General features: G+C 60.1%; 1 long non-coding RNA gene across 1 annotated transcript; it reads left to right on the top strand.

The window, feature by feature from the left end:
• The first annotated feature begins 1,041 nt into the window (after positions 1-1,041).
• LOC121015560 (uncharacterized) lies at positions 1,042-11,827 on the top strand. The gene is made up of 2 exons (XR_005783866.1): positions 1,042-1,227; positions 11,160-11,827. It is a non-coding gene; the product is annotated as an uncharacterized LOC121015560 (long non-coding RNA).
• The last annotated feature ends 364 nt before the right edge of the window (positions 11,828-12,191 follow it).

The raw sequence follows: 12,191 nt of genomic DNA on the forward strand, positions 1-12,191 counted from the left end.
CCCTGCCCCGGGGAACCCTGACCCGAAACGGGCCTCCAGTCCCTGCCTAGACTGGACAGGGTCCCATGCTTCTTTGCCATATTCATTTTTATGCAGTCTCCACAACCACCATGTCAGGAGGGATCCTTGTTAGCTTCTGCCACGGACTGAACTGTGTCCCCCCAAAATCCGTCTGGTGGAACCCCAACCCCCAATGTCACTCTTTGGAGACTGGGACTTTAGGGACATAATTAAGGTTAAATGGGGTCATAGGGGTGGGATCCTAACCCTATAGGACGCGAGTCCTTTTAAAAGACGAAGAGACAGCGGAGCTCCCCCTGCAGGCCCTGTGGGTGCACAGAGGACAGGTGAGGGAGGACCCTGGAAAGAAGGCATCCCCCGCTGCCCAGGAGGGAGGTCTGTCTCTCCAGGGATCCAGCCCCACGGGCACCCCGATCTTGGACGACCAGCTTCAAGAACTGCAGGAGACAAACGTCCGCCACGTAAGCCGCCGGGTCCGTGGTGCGTTGTCGCGCCCCCCCCCCCCCCCGGCGTGGATTTTTCCAGTTTCCTTTCACAGTCCGGGAGGGCGGAATGGCTCGCCCGAGTCACCCAAACAAGAAGTGACAGAGTGAGGGCTTGAATTAGGACGGGGGTCCCCCTGGCCGTGCTGGCTTCTGCCGATCCGGTCCTGGAGCCCAGACCGGACTGGAGCCAGGGGCGAACGCAGGACGCAGGGAAGGGGAGGGCGGGGGCGGGGCTCCCTCCTGGCTCTGCGGAGCAGCACTGCCACCTGCTGGCCACAGCCGCAACCACACCAGCCACCAAAGGCACCCTTTCCGTCCTGTTTTGGCTTGTTTCTTTTTATTGCGGTAAGCACACCTCGCCCGAGATCTACGACTTCAGAAAATTTCAAGTACACGATACAGTGGTGTTAATTGTGAGCACCGGGTTGTACAGCAGACGTCTAGAACTTACTCCTCTTGTGTCACTGGAATTTTCTTTACTGCTCCCATCCCCTCTCCCTCCTAATTCCACGCCCCCCATTGTCTCCTGCTGGCAGGTAGCTAATATGCCGGGACCCTGGCCACCAGAGGAAAAAAAGAGGTCCACACGGAGGCACGTCCTCTTGGGTCTGGGGAGAAAACGGACGGCAAGCAGAAAACGGTGACTGACCCCAAGGAGTGGAGGACTGGAGTGGGAGCATCTGAGACCTCCCTGCGCGACCCGGGGCGATGAGGTGGGCAGGTGCGCGTGGACAGCCCGCAGGAAGAGCTGTCTGGCAGTGAGGATAGTCTCCGCTGGCTGGGTTCCTTTAGGCACCCTCATGTAGCCACCTGTGCGGGAAGTAATCCCACCCCTATTTGACACACGAGGAAACTGAGGCTCAGAGAGTATTCTCAACCCACAGGCTAGTGTGGGCGAATGATACGTGACTGCATCTCACAGTGTGGGTGTCGTTCGAGGGCGTCTGGAAGATCTGACCCACCTGGCAAAGAGTACCAGTATTAAAATCAGTGCTTAGGAGGGGTCCCGCTTTCCCTTCCCCACGGAACTCCGGCCCGAGCACCCCTCTGTGAGGCCCCCTCGTTTGTATGATAAGAGGGACGCGTGCAGCCTGAGTGACCGAGGCTCCAGGCGGGAGAAGCCGATGGGTGAGCGTGGGCTGAAGAAGGCTCTGGAGAGCGGGAGGGTGGGCCGGGGGGTGAGGGAGCCGCACAGCAGGGAGAAAGCGCGGTGACTCACACGCTGTGCACCTGCCGGGAGAGGCTTCATCTGTCAAGTGGGGATAACACAATCCACCTATTTCACGGGCCTCTTCTGAAAATCCAGTAAAGGAGCAGGTGAAACCGCAAGCCCCGTGTCAATTCTCGGCTAAGTGTTGAGTCGGAAACCTGGCAAAGCAGAGCCGATTCCTCGCCCCTCCCCACCCGCGTCTGTTAACTTTGGTTCGCTGTCCCTCGCCAGGAAGCACAGCCCCTGATAACTGAAGGCGGGGCCCTGCCCCAGCCCATTCCGGAGGCCGCGAGCCGAGCCGTCTGGCCCCTCCGTCTTGGCTGCCGTGACCTTCCCTCTGCCTCATTCCCGGAGCGCGTCAGCCTCCGCGCAAGCTGGGTCTTACCCACCAGACTGAGCTGGTCCTCAGGACTGGTCCCAGGAGCCACCCGCTCTCAGCTGGGGGCAGGTGATTTTGGTCATTTCGTTTCCTGGGAAGGACAGCACATCTCTCCGGACTTGCCACATGAGGAGAGACCCTGAATTTGGAGTCGGGAAATCTGGGTTGTGGTCCAGGCTTGTCCACTCCCCGCCTTATCCTGGGCAAGCCCCTTTCTTACTGGAGTCTTAGTACTTCCAACAAGGAGCTGAGGGTATCTCTAAGGGGGGTGACCAACCACTCTCGTTTACCCAACGCCAAAGAGTTGCAGGGTGTGGGATTCTCTGTGCCCAAACCGCAAAAGTCCTTGGGGCGCGTGGGTGGCTCAATCAGTTAAGCATCCCACGTCAGCTCATGAGCTCAAAGTTCATGAGTTCAAGTTCACGAGTGCTGTGCTGACAGCTCAGAGCCAGGAGCCTGCTTCACATTCTGTGTCTCCCTCTCTCTCCGCCCCTTCCCCACTCATTCTCTGTCTCTGTCTCTCAAAAATAAACGTTAAAAATTTTTTTTAAGCTGGGAAAGTCCTGGGCAAAGTCTTGACAGCCAGCCACCCCCTCCCTAAGCCTCCACGTCTCTCATACTCCATGATCTCCATACACCAGCCTCCCTGATCTTACGTGTGGACAATACTTTGGTTCACTAGAAATAGAAAACCCAACGAACACTGGCTTTGACGTAAGAGCGTTTACTGTTTGCACAGAAGCGTCCTGGACACAGGCAGTGTCCGTGCTGGGATGTCGTCCCCGTGGCATCATCCAGGACCCGGGCCCCTTTGTCACCCGTGGCCTCTTGGCTTTTCTTCCTCAAGTCAGGAAGGAGGGGAAAGAGGAGAGGCACCGACGGCTCCTGTTACTTTTGGGGGAAAGTGGGAGGTGTTCCAGGAACCCCCGGCACACGTCTGGTTGGATTTCAGCGTCCCGAACGCAGTCCTGTGACCACTCGTAGCTGCGAGGGAAGCCTTGAAGACGAGGAAGGAGAGGCTGGGGAGAGGAGCCACCGGAGAGCGGCAGAGCCCAGGGCAGCCCCACGCCGGTGGCCCTGACCCTCTCGACAACAGAACTCGACAAAGTCCCCAGACTTTGTGCGACCCCCAGCACGCTGGAGACACTCAGCACTTGCTCAGCCCTTGGCGGATTCGTCGCCCTTTTCTGACTTCTGAAGACCTCAGCTCTCTGTGCCAGACGGCCGCGTCCTCAGCCCCCCTGCAGAACCGTGCTCCTACGTCCTGGTCCACACGTGTGGAAGGACTGTTACGCGACACATTTACTCGGCTGCCCCGGCTTCCTGGTGTTCGCACCGGGGGAGAAATGGGTCTGTCGGCATCCGGGTCCCCCATTCTCCGAGACCGTTTGACTTAATTCTCTATGTCTCTCAGTGGCAGACTGGGACCTGGAGGGATGAGACGGCGGGTCCAAACCGCCCACGACAGTCAGAAAGCGTCTTTACTCCACCCAGGAAGTGGGTGTGGCAGGTGGACACTGCTTCCAGGTGGGGGCGCGGGTTTAGGCAACGAGATCTGGACACTTTTAGGTCGGATTCCACCCCTGCTGGCGGGTCCGGGGACACGGCCTCACTCGCGGTGAGGCTTGGGGCGGCCGTGGAGAAAGCCAGCTTTCCTCTGGGATCCGCAGCCGCTGGAGTCTCAGTTTTACCAGCAGGTTCTCCAGCTCGAGGGCCTCGGGCAAGCCGTGTAACCCAAGTGTCTGCTTCCTCTCCTGCAAAGCGGGGGTGACAAGAGTCCTCATCTCGTGCCGCCGCGAGGAGTAAGCGAGGGGCCCTGCGTGCAGCGTTTGAGCCCACGGTAAACGCACCGCACACAGTGGGCATTGAACGCCGGGCCGTCGCGATATTCCTGCCGCCGCGGTGGCCCGACCGTGGCGTAAGACGTGGGAGGCTCAGCGTGGTCACTTCCCCACATCTTCCTCACCCTCGCCCCAGGGGAGCTCTGCAGCCGCAGAGAGTCACTGCTGTCTGCGATTTGGGGTTTGCACTGCCCCTCCGTCTCTTCTGACACCGTCCTCCGCTTGCTTGCGAGAGCCCTCCCCGGCCTTCTGGAATCTTCCACTTGGCTCAAACGAGCAGCTTGCTGGGCTCAGGAGGCTGGCCTGCCCGAGGGTCCCGGCACTTTTCTCTTGAACCAGGGATGCCTCGTTACTCCCTGGGGGGGGGGGGGCTGCCTGGGGATGAGCTGCGCTGGGAAGAGCACCGAGCACTGCCTCCCGCGCTGTGCTTCTCTGCTGTCCTAGGGTTGAATAGCCAGGAACTGGGTGAGCCGGCGGTCAAACTGCTGGTCGTTTGAAATCAGCTGTGGCTGGAGTGTTGGCACCATGGAAATTGGCAAACTCCACTCAGAGCATCATTCTCTCCCTCAGACACTGACTTCCCAGTGCATCACCCAACAAACCCTTCTCCTGAAGCTCTCTAGCTGGAGGTTGGGGGGCAGGGGCAGCTATAGGATTCTGAGCTAGAAGTTTTGGTTCACGTGTCTGTGTTTTTAGAAAATTAATTCTCCAGGGGCACCTGGGTGGCTCAGTGGGTTGGGCATCCGACTTCGGCTCAGGTGACGATCTCGCGGTCCGTGAGTTCGAGCCCCACGTCGGGCTCTGTGCCGACAGCTCGGAGCCTGGAGCCTGCTTCGGATTCTGTGTCTCCCTCTCCCTCTGCCCTTCCCCTGCTCATGCTCTGTCTCTCTCTGTCTCGCAAAAATAAAAAAAAAACGTTTAAAAAATTAAAAAAAAAAAAAAAGAAAATTAATTCTCCAAATTAGAAAGTCGTACCAGGCTGTTGCGAGGCATTCGAATAACTTGAGATGAGTGAAAACTGGAAGGTCCAGATCTCGCTCCGTTTACCCTCCGGCGGCAGAGATATGCACTCTCCCTCCACATCTCCAGAACTCTCTTGTGCCCAGGTCACGGTCTGCCGCCTCCCTGACCTGCCCCTGACGATGGCCTCGGGCAGACACGAGAGCTTTCCGGTCACTTCCAGGCTTTGAAAAGATGCTCTCGTCTAGTTCCTCTTAAACTGTTCTCTTAAACTGATGTGTCACATCCGGTCCCCCAGATTAGCCCTGACCTGCAGCTCCGAGGCCTGTTGCGGGAAGGGGTGGTTCTCTCTCCCCCCCACCTCGTCCTCCCCGGGGCAGAGGAGGGGGGCGTCCGCACTGGGGCTGCTTTGCGGTGGCTCCTGGCTGAGGCGGCTGACCTAGGCTCTGACCTCTGCTATGGCAGCGAGCTCTTGGAAGGTCTGTCACCGCGGGGCCCTCACTGTCCAGTTTCCTGCCGGCTGATCTCTGGGGACCCGCACCCCTGTCCTGCCCCTCCAGGTACTGCTGCGGTCCCTCCCCTGCGTCCGCACCCCCGCCGCGGGCCGCCTTCTTGGGTGGGATCTCGTCGGAATGGTTCCGGTGGGGCGACTCTCCATAGCGTCCGCTGGGCTCCTAGGACTCCAGAGGAAACATCCTGGCCCCACTGAGTGGTAGAGGTGAGGCGTGCCCACTGCTGGCCCCTCTCCTGCTCCCCACCGACAGCAGCGAGGAGGGGTTCTCCCAGGGCGCTGGCCCACCCGGCTGCGGGCACCCAGGCAAGCCTGCGAGCGGTTACGTTCAGCCAGGGATCCGCTGGGAGGCGAGCAGCCGGGCTCCAGGTCCTGGGGGCCCCCAATGCCTGTGACGTATCTTCTTGGGCCTTTCATCTGTTGGCTTGTTCGGGGGGGGAAGAAAAGATGACTCCACTCACAGGAGTCATCGGAACCTCCCTTTCAGGTTCTCGTCTCCCCGGGTTGGGCTGGGGCCGGGCTGGGTGTGGGCCGCAGGGCAAGGCCTGCCGTCTTCTCGAAAGTTCAGCCAACCGTGTTTCAGCACCTCCCGTTAGAATGTAGGGCCCTGGGGCGCCCGGGGGACTCTGGATTTCGGCTCAGGTTATGATCTCACGCTTTGTGAGATCGAGCCCCACGTCGGGCTCTGTGCTGACAGTGTGGAGCCTGCTTGGGATTCTCTATCTCTGCCCCTCCCCTGCTTGTACTCTCTCTCTCAAAATAAAAATAAACATTTTTTTTTTTTAAAGAAGAACGTAGGGTCTTAAACACCCAGTGCCTTTGGCTTTGGGGCTCGGGGCTGAAATTTAAAGTCAGTCCACATATATAATTTAATTAAGCAAACGGGATTATTCTAGACATATTGATCTACCCTTTGCTTTTCCCGCTAGGCAAAACATTATATCCTGGGCACATTTCTTTGTCATCACATACAGATCTACTTTTTTTTTTAATTTATTTTTTAAGTTTATTTACTCTTGAGAGAGAGAGAAACAGAGCACAAGCAGGGGAGGGGGAGAGAGAGGCAGAGACACAGAATCCAAAGCAGGCTCCAGGCTCCGAGCTGTCAGCACAGAGCCCAACGCGGGGCTCGAACCCACAACGCGTGAGATCATGACCTGAGCCGAAGCCGGACGCTTAACCGACTGAGCCACCCGGGTGCCCCGTACTTTTTATTTTTTAGTGCATTTTATGTCTCCTCACACTTTTCTCTTTTTCTTCTCCTGTGTGTGTGACCGTTTCATAAACCAGTATTTTTAAAACTGCCCAGTTTAGCAAACAAGTTGTTTCTGCTTCTTCCTTTTTAAGATTTTGCATTTCCTTATTGCTTTCTTTTTGTGGTTAAGTGTCCCAAGAAAGGTCGGGGAACCCGAGTGTGCCTGTCTGTGCTCCGCGGCTGCGGCCGCCCGTGGGGAGGTGCCTCGGGTCCCCCTGTGACGAGGGGTCCTGAGGCTGCAGCCGCTGGAGGCTGTCAGCTAATTGCGCCCTTCGGAGGGGGCATCTCTTGCCGGGAGAACAGGCAGTGCCCCTCCATGGGCGTCACCGGGCTCCCCCGACAGCCTCCAGCAGCGCAGGAAGCTGGAGTCCTGCGTCCTCCTGCACACAGGATGCACAAGGCAGCTCAGGCGTGCAGCTCCGTGCGAGCCTCCGTTCACAGGAGACCCTGGCAGCCCCTCCGCCACCCCCCCCCCCCCCGCAAGCAGACCACTGTCTCCAGAGACAAGGACAATGTGGGGCCTTTCAACAAGGACCTCGCGCTGGGAGGACCAGGAAGAGACTGCCGATGGCCAAGGGGGACCTCAGCTGCAGGAGACACGGGGTGAAGGTGATCGTTGTTCAGTACCCTCAGGTCTCACCGGGCTTGGCCTTGAACTCGGTCCATATGTATGCAGCCACGGGAGGAGGAGCGTCCGGAGGGCTGGTGCCGGCCGAGCCCTTCTCACCGCCGTCCCTGCGACCCAGAGGGGCCCGCACGGCAAGAGCTTGTCCTTGTCAGCAGGGGACACTGTCTCCTACAGACCTGGCTCTCCGGGAAGAGTCAGGGGCCTGGCCCAAGCGGGAAGAGCCCCCCCCCCACCCCGGGCCCTCCTCTCAGCCAGGGGGATGGGGCGCCTTTTTCGGGCCGTGAGGACGCCCACCTGTGTGGTGCAGCTGGCCGGGGGCCTGGGCTCGAGGCTGCTGGAGCGGCGCTTGCGGGGTAGGGTGCGTGGGGGGCCGCCCCTGAGTCAGCACCCTCTAGGCTGGCGGTCCCCAGGGGGCGGATGGAGAGGCAGCGTCGTGCGGGAAGCAGACAGTGGGATGCGCAGGGCGCTGCCTGGGCCGGAGACCCGCGATGCCCCTTCCTGTGTGATCCTGTGGCAGCTTACTTAGTCTCTCTGGGCCACGCTGGCTTCTCTAAGCAGGAGACAAGAGGAAAAGCGAGTGGGGGCTGTTCTGAGGGGGAAACGGGTCTCAGGGAAAAGTGCCGGGAACGCGCCCGACACCCATCAAGCTCTTGCTAGAGGCTGCCCGTTATTCCTGTTCCCGTGGAGCTCACGCTCCGGTGAGCCTGGCAATGAATATTTATGCGGCACTCGGCCGTGTTCCGGGGGGCCCCGCCAGGGGCTGGGGAGGGTGTGGCGAAGGCCGGTGTCCACACTCCGGTGCGGAGCCCGCAACCTGGATGGGGAAGACGTCCACGACTAGACAGCCGGCAGCGTTCCAAATGCTGGGCGGAAACACGGGTTCTTGCAGAGGCTGGTGCGGGTCCCGGCCCCACCGAGCAGGTGAAGCGATGTGGACTCCTCAGAGGGGTCTGCTGTCCCCGGGGCGCCTCCCACGCCGGCTGGCTCAGTTGCTCTGGGCGAGAACGGGGTGCCGGGCTCTGGGCCGTCCTCAGCGATGAGAGGGCACCAGAGCGCCCACCGTTCGCTGGCCCGTCCCCAAGCCGCACGGAAGATGCAGTCAGACGCCCGAGCCCCCCCGGAAAACCAGTGTTTCTCCCACTCGCTCTGTGCTGGGGCCGTGCTCCCGTGCTGAGCTGTGGGCGAAGGGACGCTGAGCGGTCAGGGTGCGCGGACCCCGCGGTGGGGGTCGGCCCAGGCCTGGGACAGTGTCTCTTCGGTGGCCCCAGCCTCCTCGGACTCTCGTCCGCACACCCGCCGTGGGTGTGCCGTGGGACGACCAGAGCTGCTCAGCCCCTCGCCCAGCTCCAGCGGCTTCCCGTCACCCACAGAGTGACAACTCGTACTGGATCACACAGTGTCCCTTGCAGTCAGGTCCCCACTTTCCTCCCGGACCCCCTCTCGGCCCGCACGCTGCCTGGCAATCGGTGGGCCCAGGCTGCCGTGCAGAGCGCCATGGCGGGGGCTCACGCGACCTGTCCCCACACTTCTGGAGGCCGGATGTGCGAGATCGAGGTGCCTGCAGGCTGGTTTCCGGTGGGGTCTCTCTTCCTGCCCTGTGGGTGGCCAGCGCCTCTCCTGCCCTCATGAGGCCACTCCTCTGTGCGAGCACCCTCCAGGGTCTTGGAAGGACTCCAGGCCCATCGCTCAGGACCCACCCTTCTGACCTCCCTTGAGCTCCATCACCTCCTTAAAGATCCGGCCTCCAAATACGCCACATGCATGATGTAAAAGCATGTGACTTTGGGGACACAGTGCCATCCACAGCACTCTCTAAGCACCTGTGACGTTTCCTATTTCTGTGGCTTCCTCTCCTGCCAGGCCCAGGTGGCACTATCCTGGCCCCGATGCCCCATCTACGGAACTTTCCCTTATTCTGCCCAGTCAGACATCTTTTAAAGTTTATTTGTGTATTTTGAGAGACAGAGGCAGAGCCCAAGCGGGGGAGGAACAGAGAGGAGAGAGAATCCCAAGCAGGCTCCACACTGTCGGCACAGAGCCCGACGCGGGGCTCGAACCCACGAACCGCAAGACCACAATCTGAGCCAAAATCAACCGTTGGACGTCTAACCGACCGAGCCACCCAGACGCCCCAATTCTGCCCGGTTCAAATGTGCCTTGTGAGGAGTGGTGACCATGGGGGGGACCACAGCGTGGGCCCTCACCCCCCGTCCCAGACTCTGAGCGAGCAGGTTATGTATTTCTTACTTTATAATGTGGGCTGTTCTGTATGAATGTAATCGTGCCGGTCTGGTTGCCCATCACGGGCAGGCACGGGGGGAGCCCCTGGGAGGGCTCTTCCTGGCGCTTTTACAAGCTTCACGACAATCTGCCACCTGCAACAATAGATTGCACTTCCGTCAGGACACGGGGTTTAAGGGGACTCTTCCGTGCACGTGTGTCCCATCAGACTCTGAAGATCTTGTCCGACCGTGTCTGTCCCTCTGACCCTACGCCAGGCACACAGCGTCATAGACGTTCCTTAACAACAGCTCCAAAGGATGGGCCGCCGATGGGTCGGTTCTGCACTTTCCAGAAGGTTAGCACTGTGAGTAGCGGGTTCCCTCTGAGTGAGTGCTGCCTGCAGAGTTAGGAGGGACGAGAGTCTGTGACGCCCGCCTCGTCCTTCTGCGTGGGGCGGAGGCAGGTGCGTTCAGGGCAGCTCCGGTTCCCGAAGGCAGCAGCCCCGGTGGATACGGTCACCCAGAAAGAAGACGCTGTGTGCGGGCCAAGCACAGAGGCCGCGCGAGAGACCAGCCTGCCCGCACCTGGATCTCAGGACCTCCAGGACCTGGAGAGGAGACAGATTTCTGTCGCAGAGCCCTGCTGGTGGTGGGGCTTTGTGGGGCAATCCTGGCAAACTAGGGTGAGACCAAATACGGTTTACCCGGCACTCTCTCCCCTGGAGCCGAAGAAGGGCTCAATGTCAGCCACACGCGGGTTGATCCCAGTGAATGAGGCCACGGCCCCTTCTCAGAGTCAGGAGTCACTGTGGGGACCTGTAAGATCTCACTGGGGGTAGTTTCAGTTTGTCTGAACATTAGAATCACCAGGGGAATAGTGTGGATTTAAAAATCTTGAGGGGCGCCTGGGTGGCTCAGTCGGTTAAGCGTCCGGCTTTGGCTCAGGTCATGATCTCGCGGTCCATGAGTTCAAGCCCCGCGTCAGGCTCTGTGTTGACAGCTCGGAGCCTGGAGCCTGCTTCGGATCCTTTGTCTCCACCTCTCTCTCTGCCCCTCCCCTGCTCATGCTCTGTCTCTCTCTCTCTCAATAATGAATGAACATTAAAAAAAAAAAAATCTTGATTTCCAGGCATTGCCCCAGACTCTTAGAGAATTGGGAGGTAGGGCCCTGGGTATCCGTACTTTTTAGGGTTCCTCACAGGGTGCAGCCAGGATTGAGAACCAGCAGTCCCAGGAGTGATGAATCCACCAGAGGCCGGGAGGAACAGACCACATGTCTAGACGCCCCGGGCAGTGAGGGTGCCGCCACGGCGGGACGTCCGGGAGGCATGGGAGCCCCCGGGATGCCGACTCTGGGGCTCGGCTTGAGCCCTGCATTCGGAAAGCCCATGGCTGGGGCGGGACTCATGTGTGATCCAGGACTTGGCCTCCTTTTGTCCCCAGGCTGCAGTGAAGCCCTGAGACACCATCAGGAGGAAGGGGAGACAGGCGTGGGTTGCGTAACAAGGATACCGTGTCATCTTTACCCCAGTGGCTTCTAGGAGAGTCAGGAGTCCCTGGAAGAGAAGGAGAACCCAGAGGCCCAGTAGCAGCAGCTGCTTCTTCACAGTCTCGCCCAACCACCCCCCCCCCACCGCCCCCCAACAGAGCAGGAGCTAACACGCCCACGCCACCGAAGAGGGAGCGGAAGGTCCCTGCAAGATGAGGTCACTGTCCTGAAGGCACGTAGCGGTTGGAGCGGATTTTCACCCCAAGTCGGCCTAGCTAACAGACCCCACGATGTCACCGTCACATCCCCGGTCCGAGGGCAGTAGGCTAGGACGGGAGCGTGGGAGGTTGTGTTGTGTCACTCGGCTGAGCAGGAGCCCCGTTCCCCCAACTCCTTGTCCTACACGCTTGCAGCCAAGCCAAGCAGCCAGCCCAGGAGGTGTGTGGGCAGGCCTTGGGAGGCGGAGGAGGAGAAGCAGCCGCGTCCCCTTGCTGCGAGGGCTGCGGCAGCCCCGAGGCCCCGTTCTGGTTCTCTCTCCGCTGGCCCCCGGGATCTCCTCCCCCAGCTGCCCTGACTCCTGGGCCGGGTCCACCGGCAGCTCCGGGACGCAGGGCACCCACATCACGGAAGGGGCCGGCCGGAGGCACCGGGAGGCCGATGCAGGTGCCGGCTCATTCTCGTGGGCTCCGCTCACTCTCGCAGGGACCCCTGGACCGCCTGCCCTGTGGACCTCCGCGGCCGCACTGGACTAGGATGGGTGACCAGCCAATCTCTCACTGCCGCGGTCGCACAATGCCAAATCCCTACAATAAAAGTGCTCATCGTATACGTTGCCTGCTGGTTCTGTGTCTTGAGACCCAGTGACACAGGAGGCACAGCCACCAAAGTTTTTTGAGAATCGCTATGGGAGAGATCCTGTCTGGAGCGTCCCGTGCCCAGGTAACCCGGCACAGGGACCTCCACGTGCCCTGGAATGAGCCGGAGCTCTGAGCTACGAGGGTGGAAATTATGTGTCCGTGGCCTGTAGCTCGTGGCTCAGGATCAGACAGCCGGTGACAAAGAGAGTCACCGCTGTTGATTCACGACCTCTTTGGGAGCTTGTGGAGCGTCATCTGAAACGGGCTCCATGCGCTGAGGGCGGGGGGGTGGGGGATCCAGGAAAGAGGCAGCCACTCCAGGTTGGTAGGGGG

The sequence above is a fragment of the Herpailurus yagouaroundi genome, unplaced genomic scaffold (genome assembly GCF_014898765.1).
Source record: "Herpailurus yagouaroundi ecotype Mexico unplaced genomic scaffold, PumYag 207, whole genome shotgun sequence".
NCBI lineage: Eukaryota > Metazoa > Chordata > Mammalia > Carnivora > Felidae > Herpailurus > Herpailurus yagouaroundi.